Genomic DNA, 20,737 nt, shown 5'->3' on the forward strand with positions numbered 1-20,737 from the left:
ATCTGGACTTGAAACATGGCTCTATCATTTACTAACCATGTGACCTTGAGGAAGTTACATGACCTCTTTGGGCCTCAGTTTCCTCGGTGTGAAGAAAAGAACACTTTAATACCTCAATCATGGGGTTGCTATGAGAGTTCGATGAATATGTGGAAGTGCTCAAAAGAGCACTGGCTCAGAGTAAGCACTAAATATGTCATTGCTGCTATCTAGATACCATGCCTTCTAGGAATTATCTTTCATTCCACCAGCTCACTCTTGTCGAGTAGTGCAGAGTTTACTCTGGCTATAGGTTCTGTTAGCCATTAGTCAGAGCCACCACTCTCCCAGGGCAGCTAAATCTGGGCCACAGATGAACATATCTCCGAGGGAAGCTTCCCCTTCCTGTCCCCTTCCCCACATGTGGCCCTTCTGGGAACACAGTCTTTCTCACTACCCACCAAATTACAGCCTAGGTCAGCAATGGGGGCAACTGGAGTACTGGTGGCCAAGTCAGTCCAGCTGAGGTGCCTTTGCTGAGGCTTCAGGCTAGAATTGCAGTTTTCCCTCTCCAGAGTTCACAAGCCAATAAGCTATAAAAGTCATGGAAATCATCAAAATTCAGACTCAAGGAGATGTCTTTTAGAATCTCCCTTGCAAACATGTTGCTATTAAATATTATCGGAGGAGAGAGGAGAGAAGAAGGACCCAAATGTAAACTTTCCCTCCCTATGGATGGAGATACGTCCATAGCTTCTTCAGCCAAGACAACAACTTTGCCAAGGACAGGGGATGCTCAGCTAATTGGGAAACTGGGAGTTAGGGTTTCTTACTTATTTGCTGGCATTTAGTAATGCTCTTTACCAAAGGCTCACAGATTTGTTTTCAAAATATTATTTCCCCAGGAAATAAGGAAAAAACTTTATATCAATCAATGTAATGAAGGAGCAAGCTGCTTCCTTCCGAGGTCAGTGACCGAGTAGGCCAACCATTGCATAGGAGTAGACAGGTTTTAGAAGCTTAGAAGCTTTCTGTCTGTAGTGCAGGAATATCTTTTTGCTTGTTTGTTTGTTTTGTTGTTTTTGTTGTTTTTGTTGTTTTTTGAGCCATGGTCTCACCCTGTTGCCCAGGCTGGAGTGCAGTGGTGCAGTGGCATGATCTGGGCTCACTGCAACCTTCACCTCCTGGGTTCAAGTGATCCTCCTCCCACCTTAGCCTCCTGGGGAGCTTAGACCACCATGCACCACCATGTCCAGCTAATTTTTGTATTTTTAGTAGAGACGAGGTTTTGCCATGTTGCCTGGGCTAGTCTCAAACTCCTGGGCTCAAGTGATCTGTCCACCTTGGCCTCCCAAAGTGCTTGGATTACAGGCATGAGCTACTGTGCCCGGCCAGATTATCCTTCTTGACTTCCAGTGAGAACAGGGAAGCATCCTGGGCATGTTTGTCCCATTATGCAAAATATTATGTATTTATTTCAGACCTTAACATTGGGCCCAAGGGAAACTAAAGTGGTTTCCAGAACAAAGCCTTGAATAAAAATAAACTGTAATAGGCAATTTCACTTTAAATTCTTAAAAAGATTTGAACAAAGACTTATATGCAAAATGTTCATTGCTATATTATTGTTAAGCATAGAAAATTGGAAATAATGTTAGAAACTTCACCAAAACAGATAACTTTGGTGTATTTGGGAAGTTTGAAGCATTTTCTGCCATTGACTAACTATTTTCATTCTCACTGAAGTCTGCATGCACAGGTTAGAGAAGACTCAGGTAGCCTATGACTCTGAATGGATTAGATGCTTGCTCTGTAAAATGTCCCAGGGGCTACATGCAGTGAGGTTGTCAGGCCAATCCTTGGTCCTCCCTACTCAAAACCCGAGTCCTGACATCCAGGTTTTATTGTCCAGCTGTAGCACCTGTCCTTATAGGTGCTTCCTACCTCCTTAACAAACCTACTTTCCCACCAGAGGTTCCCAAGAAGGGCTTTGGTACAAGTAATGAAGTGGCCCTTTTCTATAATTTGAAAGTCTCCACCTTTTCTGTCACTTGTCAGGAGGTTATGCCGGAATATATGAGGTAGACACACATGGCAGCTTGGGTATCGGTGGTGGAGGTTGACAGGCTATTGAGGGAATTTCTAAACTTAGATATAGGATAACAAGCAGCAGGTTAGAACATATTCAGGACAGTGGTCATAGCATCAATCTAAACAGTCAGCAGTAGGGGAACAAACTTTTCAATCCTTCCTTTCTTCATTGGTGTTCCTCTAGTGGTGTTGATTTCATCTTCTGTCCCTATCCGCAAGTGCATCACTGGTCAGCATGCTGCTGGCTCCTCGCAATCCTTCAGCTCAGGACTGGTGCTGAAAATCTTTGTTTCCACATGTGTGCTTTCTCCAGCATGGGTTGAAGTTTGGACCTGGTCATTCTTGACTTTCCCTAAGGCCACTGCAATCTGATGCTCAGGGAAGGAATTAGTTATCTTTGATAAAGCACCCTGGTGAGTTTCTCGAAGTCCTTGATGATGTCCATAGGCTATGGAGATTAAAACTTATCCTAGAGATTTTAAAACTTCACTAACAGGTCTTTTATGACATTTTAGAGTATGGTTCCTAAAAGGGATGAAATAAAAATGAAATAGAAGTGATGTGAGTTAGGATTTCCCCCACCAAAAGTCACCTCACTAACCATGCAAACACTGAATAATCATTGAAATTAGAGGAGGCACAAAGTAAAACAAAAGCCAAGGTCTCTCTACTCTTGCCTCAAAACAAGGAGATTCAAGCTAAATGAAAAGAACATTGGACAATGAGCCCAAGGCTCACTCCAGCTTGTCCACCAAATACTGTATCCCTTGAGCAAGTCACTTGGTCTTCCTGTGTCCTTTTGTAATTTAAAATATAAAAGAAGATGGTCTTTACATCCTCTTCCAGCTCTAAATTACATGATGCCAGGAATCAGCATGGAAAATAAGGTATTAAGTTAGTTTTGTTGGTGTGTAAAAAAGTATTGGGTAAGTTTGAGGCCTAGATCATATTTTTCATTAGCTAAGCTATCATTTTAACTTTTATTACTTTTACCTTTGATTACGTAATGAAAATGGCTCCTAACACTTTGAGTTATTTTGTTCATCTCAACCTCTGTCAAGAAATTATCTTAAACAATCACTTAAATACACTAACCCAGCTCCCCTTTCAAGGCAATATAAGGCAGTGTTTTTTCAACCTCCTTCACTTCTTGGCACACTTGTAAATTGATGGCATTTGTATAACAAGCTGAGATAAAACGAATGAGGCTGATGGCGGCAAGAGACAGTCCCCCAGGAGGCTCTACGCCTGGTCCTCACCAAGCTCACCCAACCATCCCCCACTGTCTTGGCACACACGTAAAATTTAAGGCACGCCCCTTTCAGTGGCATCATGTTTACAAAGCTCTGCCTTACAGTAAATCCTCCAAATAGCAACCAATTAGCCATTCATTTTAGGTTTTATTGGGATTTGGGTTGTGGCAGTGAATTTTCTTCAAGCCTCCATATTGAGGTTTGTTCATTGATTGCCTTAAAAACACAGGTAATAGATGCAACTGGTGCTTATCCTAGTGCCTTAGCCTTCTCTATGTCATTATAAACTTTGACCCATCAATGTTCCATCTCCGAAAGTCATTGCTAGAGCTACTGAAATACCCACACTGTTGAACATAGGAATTAGAAAGTAAGTCTCATTCATTTCTCTATTTCTCACTGGTTTGCACAAACAAGTTCCCTTTCAGAGTTCTTAACCAGCTTCTCAACATGTAATGTTCTCTTATTCCTTAAATGAATCCCTGCTTTGGATTCCTTCAACAACACAAATGCTTTTACTCTGGGCTTTGATTATGCTGAGAGTGGCTCACTCAGGAGGCACAGTGGTGTCACCCACAATATTACCGTGAGTGCTTTCATAGCAGAAGAAATAGTGGGGTAGGGAACCTATATAAAGTACTGGTTTTCCCCTCATGTATCTGGCTTCTAATATAACTAATTGAAGCCGAATATAAGCACATATCCTCAAAATCTCTGGGAAAGCCTACATATACAACAAAGATAAGATTGTATTCATCATCTATGCTGATATAATATGTTTTAAGTCAAGTAAGTCTTTTCACATTTATTATTGTGACTTAATTTCTGTTCCATGAGGTAGCCAGGGGCTAAGAGGGGAGTGGTAGATCGTTGCTAATGATACAAAGTACATCAAGAAAGACCACACTTTCTACATACAATCCAGTCCTCCTGTACCAAGTCCTTGACCGTAACACTCCTGATACAAATATCTGCAGGATAAAGCTTAAACACACCTCTTGTCCATTCAAGACCCTGGGGCATCTGTTTTTGCCAGCAGCTCCTCACAGGTTCCATTCCATCAAAGCTGGTTCAGTTATTTACCCTGTCCCAGAGGCCATGTTTTGCCTGTTGTCACTTGGTATGCTTCTCTTATGCAATAATATTTTGTATGAAGGTTTCTCCCAGGCACTGTGCTTGGAATCTTACACCATATTTAATCTTCACAGCACCCCTAGGAGGTGGAGACTATTGCCCAAACAGTAAACATCTCCTATTGCTTACTGCTTCCTGACTTCCCTTCTTTTATTGTGTCTGTTACTGCTATTATAGTCATTTCACTTTTCATGTGTTTTTGTTTTGCTTTCCCCACAAAAGTTGTGAGTTGCTTAAGGGCAAGAAATGGTGGCATTTCTTTGGATCCTTCACAATTCCTGATAAGTTTTTTTCAAGGATTTTCATGCTATTTATGTTGATGGAGCTGTATGCTTCTCATACAGTGATGCAGCACAATCCTCATCAAAAGGAAGACTGTGACTGGTGCTCTGTCCTAACTTACTCCGCACCCAAACCTAGCTGTTTCATCTCGCAAAGGTAGCGTGACATATTTTTGACAATGGGCGATGCAGTAGAGGATCACTTAGGGGAGGAATTACATGAAAGCTGGTCCTTGGCCAGAGTGAGAAATCACACGATAATAAAGCAGAACTGGAGCAATGTCCCAGAATACAGATTTGCCATCAGTTGTTCTCAGCCTGGGTAAATGATTCAGCAGTCAGCCTAGGGCCTGGTGAATGAAGACTCAGATGAGAGAGCACCCTAACAAGTCAGGGGCAGGGAAGCTGTCTTTTTGCCTCTGGCCAGCCCCGGTCATCTTACATTTCTTAGTTGCAAAACCCTTGTTCTCCGAAGGGCCAGGCAGTGGCCTTAATGTGCCCCCTGATTCACCTCTCCTGGCACCAACCCTTGGAATCGTCATCCATCTGTGTGAGCACCACCTCAGCAATAATTATATAGTCCTAAATAGGAGGATTTGGATGGCATCCCAGACTCCTTAGAAAAAAGTATTACTTCAGATTATTTATTCACTTACAATTCTCATTAACAAAGCAACCCATTTCAGTTCCAACTAAACAACTTCTGTATCACATTACTCCTTTATAGGACTGTACTCACTGAGGTCAGAATGAATAGGACCTATTTATTCAATTCCGCTTTTTCAGTCCTGAACATGACTAGTTTTTTTTCCCAAATTACAACCTGGCCGCCTGGTTCCTACTAGTAAGCAAACAAGTGCAAATATATAAATATAAATATAAATACATATATAAATATAAAGCATCAAACTCCAAGTCCCCTTATACCAGAACACTGAAGCATTTATTAAGTAAAATAGAAAGACAAACGCAAACATTTTACTCTGCTAGCACTAACAAATTTAAGGATCATTATATTGTAGAATAAGTCTGCAGAGAACACCATCATTCTTATTTATCCTCAAAAAGAGGAGCAATACAATCTATCAAAAAAATCTGTGTGTTCACAATGCATTTTCTAAAATTCTGGACTATTTTTCTTACTGTTGAATAGACCTCATAAATCATGTTTCCCCCACTAGGGAATCATTTTTCAGGAGAGTTCTTATTATTGTGTTCAAAGACTCCAGGCAGCAGCATAAGGTGGATATCTTCTTACCTTTAGCTATTCAGTTGCCTTGAAAGCTCATAAATGGGTGATCAGTGGCCGTTTCCTCTGGGCTTATGTCCTGCAGCTCCTTCTTATTCACTAGATAGTACAGGGAGATTGCAACTGCGAAGAGACCCCAGGCACCATGTACAGGATGATCCTCTACCAATGCAGGATGCCCATCACTCTCCCACATGAGGTTCAAGCAAATTCAGAGCGCGCAGGGCACTTTTGCAAAAGACGGTTTTTCTTTATACTGCATTCAGGGCCTCATGGTGGATTAAGCGCTCTGTGATTTTTTATTTTTCTCTTTCTTCCCAACAATCAACTACATAAGAAAGTATTTCAGAGAAGGGTCCTAATGAAGCTTGTTCCACATGTGGAACCATTTTAAGAGCAAATTGTTAAGTGAACACAGTACTGTTATTTATCACCCTTGTCCAGTCATGTTGAAAGGGTATTATAAGCGGATATTTTTCCCATTTGGCCTGGGATAAAATATTTCTTTTTGATGTCCAGTTTCCATCAGGAACTTAGGGAGTGCTTCTACCGAAACTCTTTCCTACCACACCAAATCTTGGTAAAAGATTTTTTATTGTGCATTTGACCACCAATAATTTTGCAATTGAAGCTGGATTTGTTCCCAACCATACTATTCTGAGTACTTGGTTGGAATCATTTCTGCAGATTAATCAGACAGCCTTTTCTGGGTGATGAGTCAGATCACTAGGCATTCCCAAGGTTTTTGCAGTGCCAGAGAAAATTAACTAAATAGTGGAGTGTGCCATTGCCATTTTCATTTTTCAATCTGACCTCTCCCAGATCTTGTTTCTCTAAGCCAGGCAAGGGTTTGCTCTACAAAAATGGCCAGATGTTGAGTACCTGATGAACCCATCTGCTTTCAAGAGTGAAGTGCCTAAAACCTTCTGTTATAAGTCTGTTCATCATAAAGATGTATACTTACGGATTCATCATGAGAGCAGGGTCTTCCAGAAAGCAAGAAAGAGCACATGTAAAAGGTTTTGTTCTTATAGTTTTCTGGCACAGAGCAGTTGAGATAACATGAAGTAGAAGAAGAATAGTTCAACTTAGAAATCTTCATTCAGATGTTTATTAGACTTGCTAGATGAACAGCAAGATGAAAAATAGCCACATTCTTGTAGACACTTGACAAAATTGAAATACAATAAAACCTGGGTGCCAAATTAATCACTGATGTTGATGCTTCCTGGTGCTAAGTCGCTCTTAGCTTTAATCGATGTGTATGATCACAAGCTTTAAAGCAGACCTCCAGGTACCTACATTCATATCCTAGCAGAATTTATACACAATTATATTTGTCACTCTTGAGCGATGAAGGCAAGCTGTTACCCAAACATGCTTTCCAGATATAAGACGAATACATTAGGCATTCCCTACCACCACTGCTAATGCCTTCCTTAAGGTTCTAGGTTAGCACTGTGCAGCAGAACTTTCTGCAATATGGAAATGTTTTATCCTGCACTGTACAACATTATGGCCATTAGCCACATGTGGCTGTGGAGCATTTGAAATGAGGCTGGCATGACCCGGAATTTAATTTTTAATTATCTTTGATTTCAAATAATTAAATGGCCACATGATGCTTGTAGCTACCATGTTGGACTGCACTATTCTGGAGTATTATGGTGGTCTTTAAATTACTTCCCTGCCTCCAGCCTAATTCCCACTCTCCCTATGCTTCAGTCTACCCTTCATACTACCTACTATCATCAGACTCATTCTAAAACGAGTCTGATGATCTCACTTAGCTGTCATAATCCATTAGTGGCTCCTCAATTGGCTATAATATAAATTCCAAACCCCTAGCATAGACATTAAGACCTTTCATGACCTGGCTTTCCTTCTTTATTCCAGGGCCCACTGATATCTGTGCTCACTGCACTCTCACCCCTCACAACACAGACACTGCTAATCCACAGATCTGTGTCTTTGCAAGTCATACCACTGTGACTACGCTGCCTGCTTCCCCCAACCTTGACCACCTGGCAAAGTCCTGTTTGTGTTTTATGACTCAGATTAGACAGCATTTCTTCTCTGGAGACTTCCAACCCTTACACTTTCCCCTGCTCACCTCCTGTCTCCTAGTTATTCTACATCAGTTCCTTTTTACTTATCTCTATTTATTTCCATCCAAAACCTCTTATCTCCTTCTGCTTTTTCACTTTTCCCCCTATTTTAAAGGTTTAATTTCTATATAGTAAAGTTTACCCTTTTTAGTCTATACTCTGAGTTTTGACAGATGTGTTTAGTTATAACTACTGCTGTAATGAATCAGCTGTTCACCCACTCCCAGCCCTGGCAAGCACTGATTTGTTTTGTTCTAAAGTTTTGCCTCTCCTATATAAATGGAATGATACAGCATGTAGCCTTTTCAGTCTGGCTTCCTCCACTAAGCATAATGCATTTTAGATTCATCCATGTTGTTGCATGTGTCAATATTTGTTTCATTTTCAATTGCTGAATAATATTCCATTGTATAGATGCACCATAGTTTGTTTATCCATTCCCTAGTTGAGGGGCATTTTGGTAGTTTCCTGTTTCTGGTGATTACAAATAAAGCTTCTATAAATGTTTTCATACAGGTCTTTTTGTGTGTGGAAATTGGTTTTATTTCACTTGGTAAATATCTAGGTGTAGGATTGCTGATTCATATGGTACCAATTTCCAAAGTGGCTGTACCATTTTATATTCCATGTGTGAAGGCTCCAGATGTTTCCTATCCTTGTGAGTACTTGTTATTTTTAGGTTTTATGGGTTTTTTAATGTTTAGCCATTCCAATAGGTGCATAGTAGTGTGTCATTTTGGGGTTTGGGGTTGTTTTTTTGGTAGAGATGGCGGTATCCCTATGTTGCCCAGGCTGGTTTTGAATTCCTGGGCTCAAGCAATCCTCCTGCCTCAGCCTCTCAAATCATTTTGGTTTTAGTTTGCATTTTTCTCTAAAGACTAATGATATTGAAGATCTTTAGTGTGCTTTTTTCCATCTGCATATCTTTGCCAAGGAGGTTTTTTTCACTTTTAGTCTCTTTCCCTTCCAGTATAATTGGCATTTCATTATGGACAACAAAACACGTTTTGAATCTCTTCAATCCTTTTTTATTTCCCATTCATTTCTTACGTTAGCATAATAAAAGTCATTTTGTGATGATAGTCTCAAATAAAATTATGGAAATGTATATTTGCTTAGTAAAACTGAAAACACATATAGTTATAATACTTTAAAATATAAGTCATGAGAGAAAGTACATATAAGCAGAAATCCAAATGAAGTTAAAATGTGCAATACTTGGGTAAGAAAGATAAGGATAAGAAAGAGAGACCACATGTGGTGATGGTGTCACTTTTCAAGTCAGGGAACTGACATAATTTATTTGACCATTCAGAGGTCACACTGCAAGTTGTTTTCAAAGTTAATATATGATCAAGATCTTCTAGCTCCTGAACACTTTGCTTGAGGGTCTGTTCATATTTAGTTTTATCCAGTCATGCAAAATTGCTTTCTTTCAGGTTAAAACATACTACATACACTGTTAGTGGAACTTTGGCTTGTATGTGTAACTGGAGGGCCAATAAATATTCACGTAATCTTCTGGATAATATATTGAAAAGGACAGCTGGCTCAGGAGGGATCATTTGCCTGGGTTAGTATCTGTTTCCATTTATATTAAGAAAATATTGCAAGAAGTTATTATCTGCCGGAGGGCTTGGGGGAATTCAGTGGAAGTCTGATATTGCATCTGATCACTTTTGACATTTACCTATTGTAACAAGGAAACTGTGTGAAGATAGCCAAGTGACTTTTTACAAAACACAATTTCAGAAGCTATAAAAGGAAAAAGGAGATGTCAGAGATAAAATACACTGGATCTGTAAAAATGAGAAACATGAGTTGTCAGCAACACCTGCTTGTAACTATCAACCATTTCTATTGGGCCTGCCGAGAAATTACTCAGAGCCAAGTACATTGATGGGTGTGAAAAGTGCTTCAAAGGTAGTCAAGAGACACAGAGGAGAGAAAGAAAGTGTAGTTTTATTGAACATTTTTAACCCTAAACCTGAAGTTGATGAAAGGTAATTTTATGACACTTTCTGAACACTTGAAAAGAAACAAGTTGTCCTTTATGTTTTTATCTCTCAAGGCTACAAGTGACAACAGGGCTTTTAAACGTTGGGTACATAAAACTTTAATTTTTTTTCCAAACAGATTCCAAATCTCTAACTGGGGCACCAAAATATTGATTGCAAAAACTGATTAAAAATTACTAAAGATATTTCTAATTTCTAATTGATAGTAGTAAATTATAACTACTTGGGGTCTCATTTCTTAGACCCCAAGTAGTAATAGTGAATGAATGAGAAAAGGAGTGGGCAGGAGTGGTCAAGATATTTCAAAGACAAAAAAGTGACAACTCAGCAGGGCAGAGAAAATCTAAAACAGATATGAATAACACAGACCCACTCATTTCTTTAGAAACTCAGGGAGGCCCAGAACTTAAAATACTCAGGACAGAATGGAATAAAACAACCATGAAATTTTTATGTTTAAAATAATAAAGCAAGCAAATATGAAAGAAATGAAAGAAAATAAAAGAAATAAAGATAATTCAGGGAAGAAAAGAAAGCTTCAAAAACTTCTTTATAGCCACAAAAAGATATGATATTTACTACAAACTGACTGTTTGTGTCTCCTGCTCCAAAACCTATATGTTGAATCCCTGATTCCCAATGTGATGGTGCTTGGAGATGGGCCTTCGGAAGATAGTTAGGTTTAGATAAGGTCATGAGAGTGGTACCCCAATGATGGGATTGGTGCCCTCATAAGAAGATGAAAAGACCAGAGCTCTCTCGCTCCAACATATGAGGATACAGCAAGGAGGTAGCCATCTTAGTCCACTTTGTGCTGTTATAGTGGAATACCACAGACTGGGTAATTTACAATGAACAGATATATATTGGTTCACAGTTATGGAAGCTGGAAAGTCTAATATAAGGTGCGCAAGGGCCTTCTTGCTGTGTCATCCCATGGCAAAAGGAGGAAGGGCCAAAAGAGAACAACAGGGGGCCAAATTTGCCCTTTTATAATGGTACTAATTCTACCATGAGGGCGTAATCCTTATGACCTATAGGAGAAGCAGCAGACCAATCCGGGATGCCAATATCTAATGAGAGTTGCAGAAAGAGAGACCAGAAAAACAGAATGGAAATTATCAAAGAAATAGTATAATAAAGGTTCACAAAACCAAACTAAAGGAAACAAGTCTCCATACTGACAAAGAACCATACCAAAATGCACCATTGCAATAATTCAAAACAAAAAAAAGTACAGGGAAAAATCTTAACAATTTTCAAAAAGAAAAGGTAATATAAGTATATCACATGCAAGGAGCAAAAATCCTAATGGGTTCAGGCCTCTCAGTAGTAATGCTGGATGCTAGAAGACAATAAAGCAGTGCCTGTAAGTTTCTGAAGAAAAATCATTTTTTCAGTCTAGGAGTTTCATACAATCTAGAATTCTAAGCCAGAATTCAATCAAAAGAAGGTAAAAATAAATGTATTTTCAAACACTAAGAATTGAAAAATTGGTTTTATCCCTGCATAATTTCTTAGAAAGCTGCTGTAGGATATGCTTCAACAAAATGAAAGAGTGAATCAGCCGGAACAGAAAACCAAACACCGCATGTTCTCACTCATAAGTGGGAGTGGAACAATGAGAACACATGGACACAGGGAGGGGAACAACACACACCAGAGCACATGGGGGGCAGGGGGACAAGTGGAGGGAACCTAGATGATCAATAAGTGCAGCAAACCACCGTGGAACACACGCATACCTATGTAACAAACCTGCACGTTCTGCACATGTATCTCAGAAATTAAAATAACAAAAAATAAATAAAAAGTGAATCAGAAAAACTGACACAGAGTCCACCTTGGAGTGCAACAACAATCCCCAAGATGGCACTGTCCAGCAGACTGGAGAGCAAACTACCTACATCTGGGAGGAAAGTCGTCAGAGGAATAAATTAAATTGATGATTTTAACAGCTTTTGGGGAAGCAATTAATGATGTGAGGAAAAAGACACAATCAGAAACCTTGATTAGAAGTGGCGAAAGAAGGAAAGAAACTGTGCAAGAAAATAAACGAAATCATAAATGCTTCAGTGAACAAGATTTACATAGTAAAACCACAAACAATGATAACTGGTTTAACTAAAAATGGTAATAAAACTACTTTGGGATAAGGAGAGCAGGTGGGATGCAGAGGAAGAGTGCTAAATCCTCTATCAGAATAGGAAGTGAATAGATATTGACTAACATTGATAAAATGAGAAACAGCTATATAGGAATATTATTAGAAATGTGAAGAAACAGCTGAAAGATTTAAAATGTTTGCATTTGGGTCACAGAACTAGAGAGGATGGGAGAGTTAGGGCAAGAGACTAGAATTTTTTATTATAACCATTTTGGTTATGTTTAATTTATTTAAGTTCACACATATATTACTTCAATTAAGTTGCTTTAATGCCTAACACTTCTCATAGAGCTCTTTGAGGAAAGAAATCTATAGATAGGGAAAATGTAAGGAAGACAATTAGCTTGCTATAAGTCTCTTAAATTGTCATCATATTGAGAGCAATTGGTAGTGAGTGGGAGGACTAAAAACATGAATAGCTACTAATTTAAAGACAGAAACAAAAGAGTCTGTGGCCAAAAAAAAAAAAAAAACTTATAGGACTATAAGTGAAAGAAAAATGGTCCTAAGATTAAGCAACACTGAATAAGATCATATAGCAGTTTTGGAAATGAGCTGATGAAGCAACATCACAAAAATCTTGAGTTTCATAAAAATAAATTATTCAGATTAAGGAAAGGCCAAAGTAATGAGTACATACTTGACGTATTTTTCTCTATGCATATGGACAGGTTAGGTTGGGAATGACATACGATTTTTTAAATGGGCAATTTAAACTGTACCTGTCTTAATAATCAGTACCAAGTTTTAAATATAAATGCTTCTTCAAAAAATAAAAATGACACCTTAAAAAATAATCAGGTTGCTTTAGTTATATTTCCAATCACTAGAAGATTGTTTACTCTCCTCCTTTTACATTATATGAATTTTGAAATTTTTATACAATTTTTATCATAATAGAACCATCTAGTATTTTCTAGTAATAACTTGATGAGGCTCTGTAATAAATTATAAATAAAAGGAACCCCATATTCAGGAACTAAATTGGTCATCATAAAATTGGGCAACCAGCCCTTTGAAAGGTAGATTTGCATGCTTGGGATGGAAGTATAACACCAAACCTCAACCCTGCAACTGTTTCTTAAAAAGAATAAAGCAACTGGCTTTTCTGCCCTACAGGGAAGAATTCCTTTATCATATTTTAACATCAATAACTCTTTAAAGATTTTTCCATTATTACTGAATTGGCTTGCTGTTTGGTTATTTGCAAGCCATGCTTGCTAAAAGCTACACAATTTTACTAACTAAAATTACTCTAGTTGAACAATAGAATTTCACCTTCTACCCCTTGATTGGAAAGTCCTGAGTTGCTGGTTTTATTGGGCAATGGAAATACATATCTTTTTCTGAGTCTTTGCAAAAAATGCAAAAATTGCCGAAATAGGGTTAATATTTATTTGGCTCAGTGGGACCAGATTTTCCATCATGACATTCAGACCCAAACAGGTCAAAAAAGATATCCTTGCTAGTTATTGTACAAGTTGGCAAGGTGATTTTCAGGGACATACAGAGAAATGAAAAGTATTGCTACAGAAGAAAAAAGGTGTATCTACAAATGGAAATGTTTTTTCATTCTCTCTGTCCAGCTCCCAGACCCCACACACCTACAGATTTGAGGATCATGACTATTCTGAAGTTTCTTTGCTTCCTGCCACTCTAATGTCTAGACATTTTGTCAGACTGTGAGGAGAAAAACCGTATCAAAAGAATACATGAGCCCCTTGAAATACCGTGATCTATCTTAACATCTACTTAAAGAGGGTTACAGAACAGTAGTTGCTTTGTCAATGACACAATAATGAGTGACTTATAAGAATAATTTTCACAGTGGAGTAAGAGAATCAAGGTAATTTTTAGACCTCTTCAATAAATATTTGAAGAATCAAAAGTAAGAGTATACTTAACAGAAATTTTTTGGACTGCCTTTTCTAGTGATGTACAGGGGAGTGGAAAATGCACCCATAGAGAAAAGGATTGTTTTGGCTCCTTTCCTACCACCCACCTTGTTGGTGATTTTTCTTGGTAGCTGTAACATATTCTCATTTACACCTTCCAAGGCAGACACTAAGAACAGTGGAGTGGTGCAAGGAAGAAATGCGTTATGGACAGATCTACCAAAGACCAACTACATAATTTGCAGGGTCTAGTGCAAAATCAAAGTGTGAGGTCCTTGTTCAAAAATTATTAAGAATATCAAGCTGGTGACAGGTGACTAAACCAAACACCAGGCCCTTTTGAGCATGGTGGCCTGTGTGACTGCCCAGGTTACATGAAGCTAGCCATGTGACCCCTGGCTCATCAGATGTTTCCAAACAACAAATCCATTTTAACCCAGCCTCATGTTCCAGGACAGAACAGTTAAGTCATAGCTAATTACAATTCCTAATGTCGTGAGAGTTCTTTCAATTACCAGTTTACTCTCAGTACTTAGCTATGCAAATTTTTAACAATTGGTATAAAATAAAAGCATAAACGGTAATATATGGCTGCTGAGTGTTTCTCTCCAGCCATTTAGTTAATAGTATCTATAGGATGCTTTCTGCCCTCAGCAACGTGAGTTCAGCTGGGTTCCCAAATTGCCAGTGATGAGCCCTTCTTCCCATTCTCCTGTCTGACCATCTGCTTATTACCAACTGCAGGGTAGCTAAACTGTTCAACCACAAGAGAATGACTCATGGGTGCTGGGAGGGGGGAAAACGCACTTTTTGAATATGAAGTCCTTAAAACACCAGCTGTTTGATTTTGGGTTTTGCATATCAGTTGGCTATGAATTTCAGGGAAGACGTTTTCATCTTTGGAAAGCTAAATTTCACAGCGTTCTAGAGGAAAACAAGTCATGCCGTCTGTTTTTTTCTTAATTTTGCCACCAAAAAAAACTTTAAAATACAAAACACATGTTTTTTCCCACATCTCCACCCCATGATGACAAAGAAAACTCTTTTGAAGGACACCTTGTCATATTCCAGGAAGGGACAATATCTATCTGAATGGGTTTGTCACAATAAAACATATGAAGTCAGAATTTTTAGGAAGGAGCGATGGAAAATAAGCAAGATTAATATTATGCTCTGGTTTCTAAAGGCAGAAAAACAGATCAGGAGTTTCCACCATGTATTAAAGAGATAGGAACACTTTGTGACAATCTCGCATCATTCCTCTGTGCTCAGTCTCCATTCACAGGAGCTGGGCTAAAGGCATCACATCAGAGCTCTCAAGGAAGCAATAATTATGAGGGCAGGAGGGACCCCAGCCCACAAAGCACCTCTCCTTGTCTTCCCGCAAACCTCCTTGGATTATATACCCATTTACCCTCATAAGTTTTTTCTAAGAGAGCTGCCACTTACCAAGGGGCACATATTCCCTCCTCCCCAGAATGACCTTCCTGTTCCTCACCATTCTCTCAGTCTACACCTGGACTCAGGATTTCACTCCTCCACTCTACTTTTGCTGCACGTTATATTTGCCATGTATTTGCCATTTGCATTTTGCTTTATGTATTTTTATAAATTTATCCCTGGTCTCCCCAACCAGACAGTGAGTTTCTTAAGGGCAAATACCATGTGTTGGCTTTATTATTGCCTTCCCCTCTGGGCCTAGCATAGTGCCTGTTATTAAGAAGATGCTATTCCGAAATGTGTTGATTGATGTAGTAATTGACCCTTCTGCTCCAACCCACAAATTTAAACTAGACAGAAGGTAATTTTCACATATATTATTGAAAGAAAAACAACTGGAATTATCCAACTTTTAAAAAGCATTTATTTTCACATCAGGTCACAGATTCTAAACCCAAACTAACTTCCTTTGCCTCTTTAAGCTAATGACATGTTGTTTAACCTTCACAAATTAATGGCAATGTGAGCTAATGAGAGTTTATGCTATCGATTGCCTTTGAAGTATTTATTTTTCTCACGCTCATTTCAGGAACTTCCCTCTTGTAAGTTTGGCATGATCGATGCAAAATCCACTTTGCCTGTTTAATACTTTCTCCACATATAACTCCATTTTGTGGGATCTATTAACAAGAAGATAATTAAATGTAAACATGAGTCACAGACTTTTCTTTCTCTGAAATGAAATACACATAAACAGCAAGACAAATAATGAGGAAAGAGGAGAGAAGGGGGGGATCTAATAATCCCTTCCCTTAGGATTTCAGGAAGAATCTATCACCAAAGCAAGAAAAGTCCTTCAAGTAAACATCCTGTCTTCTTTATGGGGACTGACCCAAGGTAGAAATAACAGGACTTCATTGGCTGGATCGGCCCACTTTGACCAGTGACTGAAGGAGCCGGGGTAGACTATACAAGGTCCCAGAAGAGAATCCAACAGCAAAAAAGGGAGGATCCCTGCTTTCAGTAGTGATGTGGCTACAGACCCCAAGAATCCAGCCCTTCCAAACTCACTTAGAGGACATCCAATCCAACTGATTATCTCTGAATATTCCTACCAAAACAAGTGTGGTACATTGAGCAGAGCCAAAAGAGTTCATTCATCTATGGGAAAATATAAAACATGTTGCAATATAAGTAGACAATATTGTTTTATCTATAAAGGAATAAAGACATAGAAAAGCTGGGTTTCTTTTTTCCATAATTTATGAGATTTTCAATTAAAAGGAAATTTCTGACTAGTGACACATTGTCTCCTTCCTAAATGTCAGTACGCCTAAAGCCAAATGACATACTGCAACTTTTCCCAAATATCTGTGTATCCTAAGCACACTGTGTCAAGAAGACTGATCCAAAGACTTGATTTATGTTGCTGCCTAACAGATGATGTCTGCAAGGCATGCTGTCTAAATGGACTGTGCTCCGGCAGTTACCTTAGTCATCAGTTCTCAGGGAATTAATGAGTACCATTCATCCCAATAATAGAAACCAAGGTCAGGGCCTCTTCCTTGCTCTGTAATTCCATTAGCATTGCACTGAAAGCACTTAGGTCATAGGCTCTGTAGACCTTATCACTGAGCAAATGGAACTGCATCTCGTTTTCAGAGAGAATCCTCTCTGAGCACGTCCCTTGTCAGAGATTTGTTGTACATCAACATTCAGTGCACTTACGTATGTAAGGAAAACTCTAGTAAAGGAAAAGTGAGGCTGCCGTTAGCTGCCAAGAGTTTCAAGTACTGCTTTTATTAAAGTAAATGCCAATAGAAAACATTTGTAATAAAACCACGTCAGGTACTTTCAATTACTGAAGATACATTTTTAAACTGTGTGCTCACTTACATTTTATGCAAGTCACTCAGTCATTTTATGTGTCTACCACTGAATTTATTTTAGTTTTCATTCTTTTATTTTTATTTATAGTCTTTTATCTCAGTTTTCATTCTAACTACCCTAATAAAGTTAAAATGGCTTTGAAACTAAGTTATTACCATGAGCAAATAATTCTGTTTACAGTGAAACTTTCATCTTGAAGTCTCAACCAGCAAGCTTTTCCAAACTAAGTCTCAATAGTCATTGGCTTGCTCTTCGTAATTCAAATTGCTTTCAACCTCCAACATATCAAAAAAGAAAGGAGTAACCCCAAGGTTTGAAGCCATAGGCAAGAATTTGAATTGTGCCTTTGACACTTGTTTTCTTAATAGTGAAATTAGCATGATTATTATACTTTTACAGCTACTTCACACTATTGCTATAAGGATTTAAAATGAGCAAGTTCCGCAGTGCCTGGAAATTAACAAGTAATAGTTTATCATTGTCGTTGAGCATACAAATTGTGTGTGTGTGTGTATGTGTGTGTTAATCTATGTTTTGAAACATTTGGGATTTTATGCCCAATAAATTTTAAATGATCTACAGTAATAGAGGAGAGCAGAGGCATAAATAAGTCAAAACAGAAAATCATCCAAATACCATTTGTGTTTTGAAGTATGTTTTTAAATTTCATTTCAAAAGTCAGTATTTCTAAAACCCAAAGAAATTACTTCACACAAAAGAATGACACCATGATGTGACATCCTAACTAAATAGGATCTGAAGAGCTGTCCAATTTCCTCTCCTCTTCTCTTTCTTCTCTCTCCTCCTCCCACTTTGCCTGTCAAAAGACAACTGCAGCAAAGAACCTGCTTCAGACAAAGTTCCTGACTTCCACTCATCCTTGAATCAGGACCACTCATGAAGTGTTTAGTTCCTGGCTTAGAGGCAGGCTGTACCCATCAAATAAAAGCACCAGATACTCACAAAGCAAGTAATAGATTAGAGATCAGAGCCAGAAAAGTCAAGAGATGCAGAGTGGTGGCTACAGTAACAGCAAAGGCTATGAAATCTGATAGACTAGGGTTCTAAGACCTGTTTGGCATATGTGACCTTGGACAAATTAATAACTGCTATATGCTTCAGCTTCCTCTACTGTAAACTTGTAATGATATCAAATATTTCATATGATTTGTTAAGGATATTTTTTAAATGTATATATACATATATATACACACATATATATCACTTAGCACAGTGCTTGGCTCAGGTAGGTACTCATAAGAGGTAGGAAGAAAAATGGTTAATAACATTCAATAGATATGAAAGTGTGTGTGTTTATGTGTGTAGGGCTCAATGTGGGTGATTAAGAGATTTAAATCATGCTGATTTCCCTTTGAATAATAAACTCTTACAAGCTGATGTTTTTCTACAGAGACCTGCAACATCGTCTTTTTTTTGTGAAATCAGAGAACATAGACTCTTGACCTCATCCAGTGTCTATCTAATCCACCCAGCACAGCTCTTTCATAACTGAAGCTATTTTCCTGTGTTGATACTTAGGGGATATTGCTCTGTATAATCCTGTAGTAAGCAAAGTGTTCCTTCAATTCTAGCAGTATTACAGGTTTACCCCATGTGGAAAGAAACCAAGTTGGTACCTACACACAAGCACACACATACCCCTTAATAGTGATATCAGAAATATTTAAAAGATAATAGTAATAAAAAGAATGACAGTTAATACTTATAGATCAGTTCTCACACATCAGGCATTGTTCTATTCGCTTTACATATGATAACTCATTTAATTCTCAGATGCAGTCTGTGAAGTCAATGCTATTAGTATACCAATTTTACTGTCGAAAAACAGACTCAGAGAAGTTAGGTAATTTTGCAGAGGTCACGGGACAGATAACAATATACACATTATGGCCAGGGAGACCAAATCATTGATGAACCATTCATTCCAAGACACTGTTGAACATGAAAGGGGGCAAAAACAGGAACTAAAGTTCACCCTAATTATAATTGCAACCCTAAATACCTTGCAATGCCTACATCATTTTTTTAAAGTCAGTAAATTAATGAGTTCTTATATTTCTACTTGAAAAAACATTGATTGTCCTAAGATTCTAAGATGATCATTAGCATGCTCTATGTAAGGTGTTCTTAATTGAAGCCATTAGTGCTTATGGTAAACAAAAATGTGTTTTAGTTTCCAACATGATGAGTTTCACTTCAGGGACACAGGCTCAGCCAATATTTTCATATGCTATCTATAACCTTTCACAATAGAAGAATGAACAAGGTACTGGCTCATTAAATCACTAATTGTCCTTCCTTGCCATGGTTATTAGCTAATGTTCTGCCTTTCGCTGTAAAGCATGTGCAAGATTGAGAGTTCAAGGACTAGACATCCCTGAAACATACTGAATGGTGGGTTGTGTTTTTGCATATTTCTACAGATCAAAGCAGTACCTGATTCCATAGGGAGAGCAATAACACAGACTTATTGACAGGTTTCTGAGCTGGGGCTCACAGTCTTGAAGGGAGAATGGAAAGGGAATAGGCTTCTAGTTTGGTAAACTCCTTGAGGGGGTTTACACAGGGTATGCTATTGATGTCCACCCCATAAATAGTTATCTTGGTAGGTACTTAAACATTTACACTGAAGTCAACTTTCCAGGAAAAATCTGTATTCCCATGTGTGTGGCTCTCCTCACACATATAAATAAACAGTAAAAAGAAAATAGGCCGAGCATGGTGGCTCATGCCTGTAACCCCAGCACTTTGGGAGGCCGAGACAGGCGGATCATGAGGTCAGGAGATCGAGACCATCCTGGCTAACACGGTGAAACCCCGACTCTACTAAAAATACAAAAAAATTAGCCAGGCGTGGTGGCGGGCGCCTGTAGTCCCAGCTACTCGGGAAGCTGAGGCAGGAGAATGACGTGAACCTAGGAGGCAGAGCTTGTAGTGAGCCAGGATCGCGCCACTGCACTCCAGCCTGGGCGACAGAGTGAGACTCCGTCTCAAAAAAAAAAAAAGAACAAAGAAAGAAAAGAAGTGTACATTGTTTTTAAAAGATGTATAACATTTTACCAATCCTAAACATTTTTATATTTTAATATTTTGACAGTTGGAGAGCATCTTATAGTCAATGGAGCATCATTATTTAGTTAGCAGTGTTTCTTTTTATTTTTTTTTCCCGTGGCATATAAAATAAAGGTGTGTCTTACCATCCATGGCATTG

At 38.5% G+C, this 20,737-nt stretch overlaps 1 protein-coding gene across 13 annotated transcripts in view; it reads left to right on the forward strand.

Annotated features, from left to right (window-relative positions):
- The window catches only part of MAGI2 (membrane associated guanylate kinase, WW and PDZ domain containing 2), a 1,444,461-nt gene that overhangs the window by 1,301,441 nt on the left and 122,283 nt on the right, over window positions 1–20,737 (forward strand). The gene's annotated exons all lie outside the window — the stretch shown is intronic.

This window comes from Gorilla gorilla, chromosome 6, assembly GCF_029281585.2.
Source record: "Gorilla gorilla gorilla isolate KB3781 chromosome 6, NHGRI_mGorGor1-v2.1_pri, whole genome shotgun sequence".
In the NCBI taxonomy this organism is placed as follows: Eukaryota; Metazoa; Chordata; class Mammalia; order Primates; family Hominidae; genus Gorilla; species Gorilla gorilla.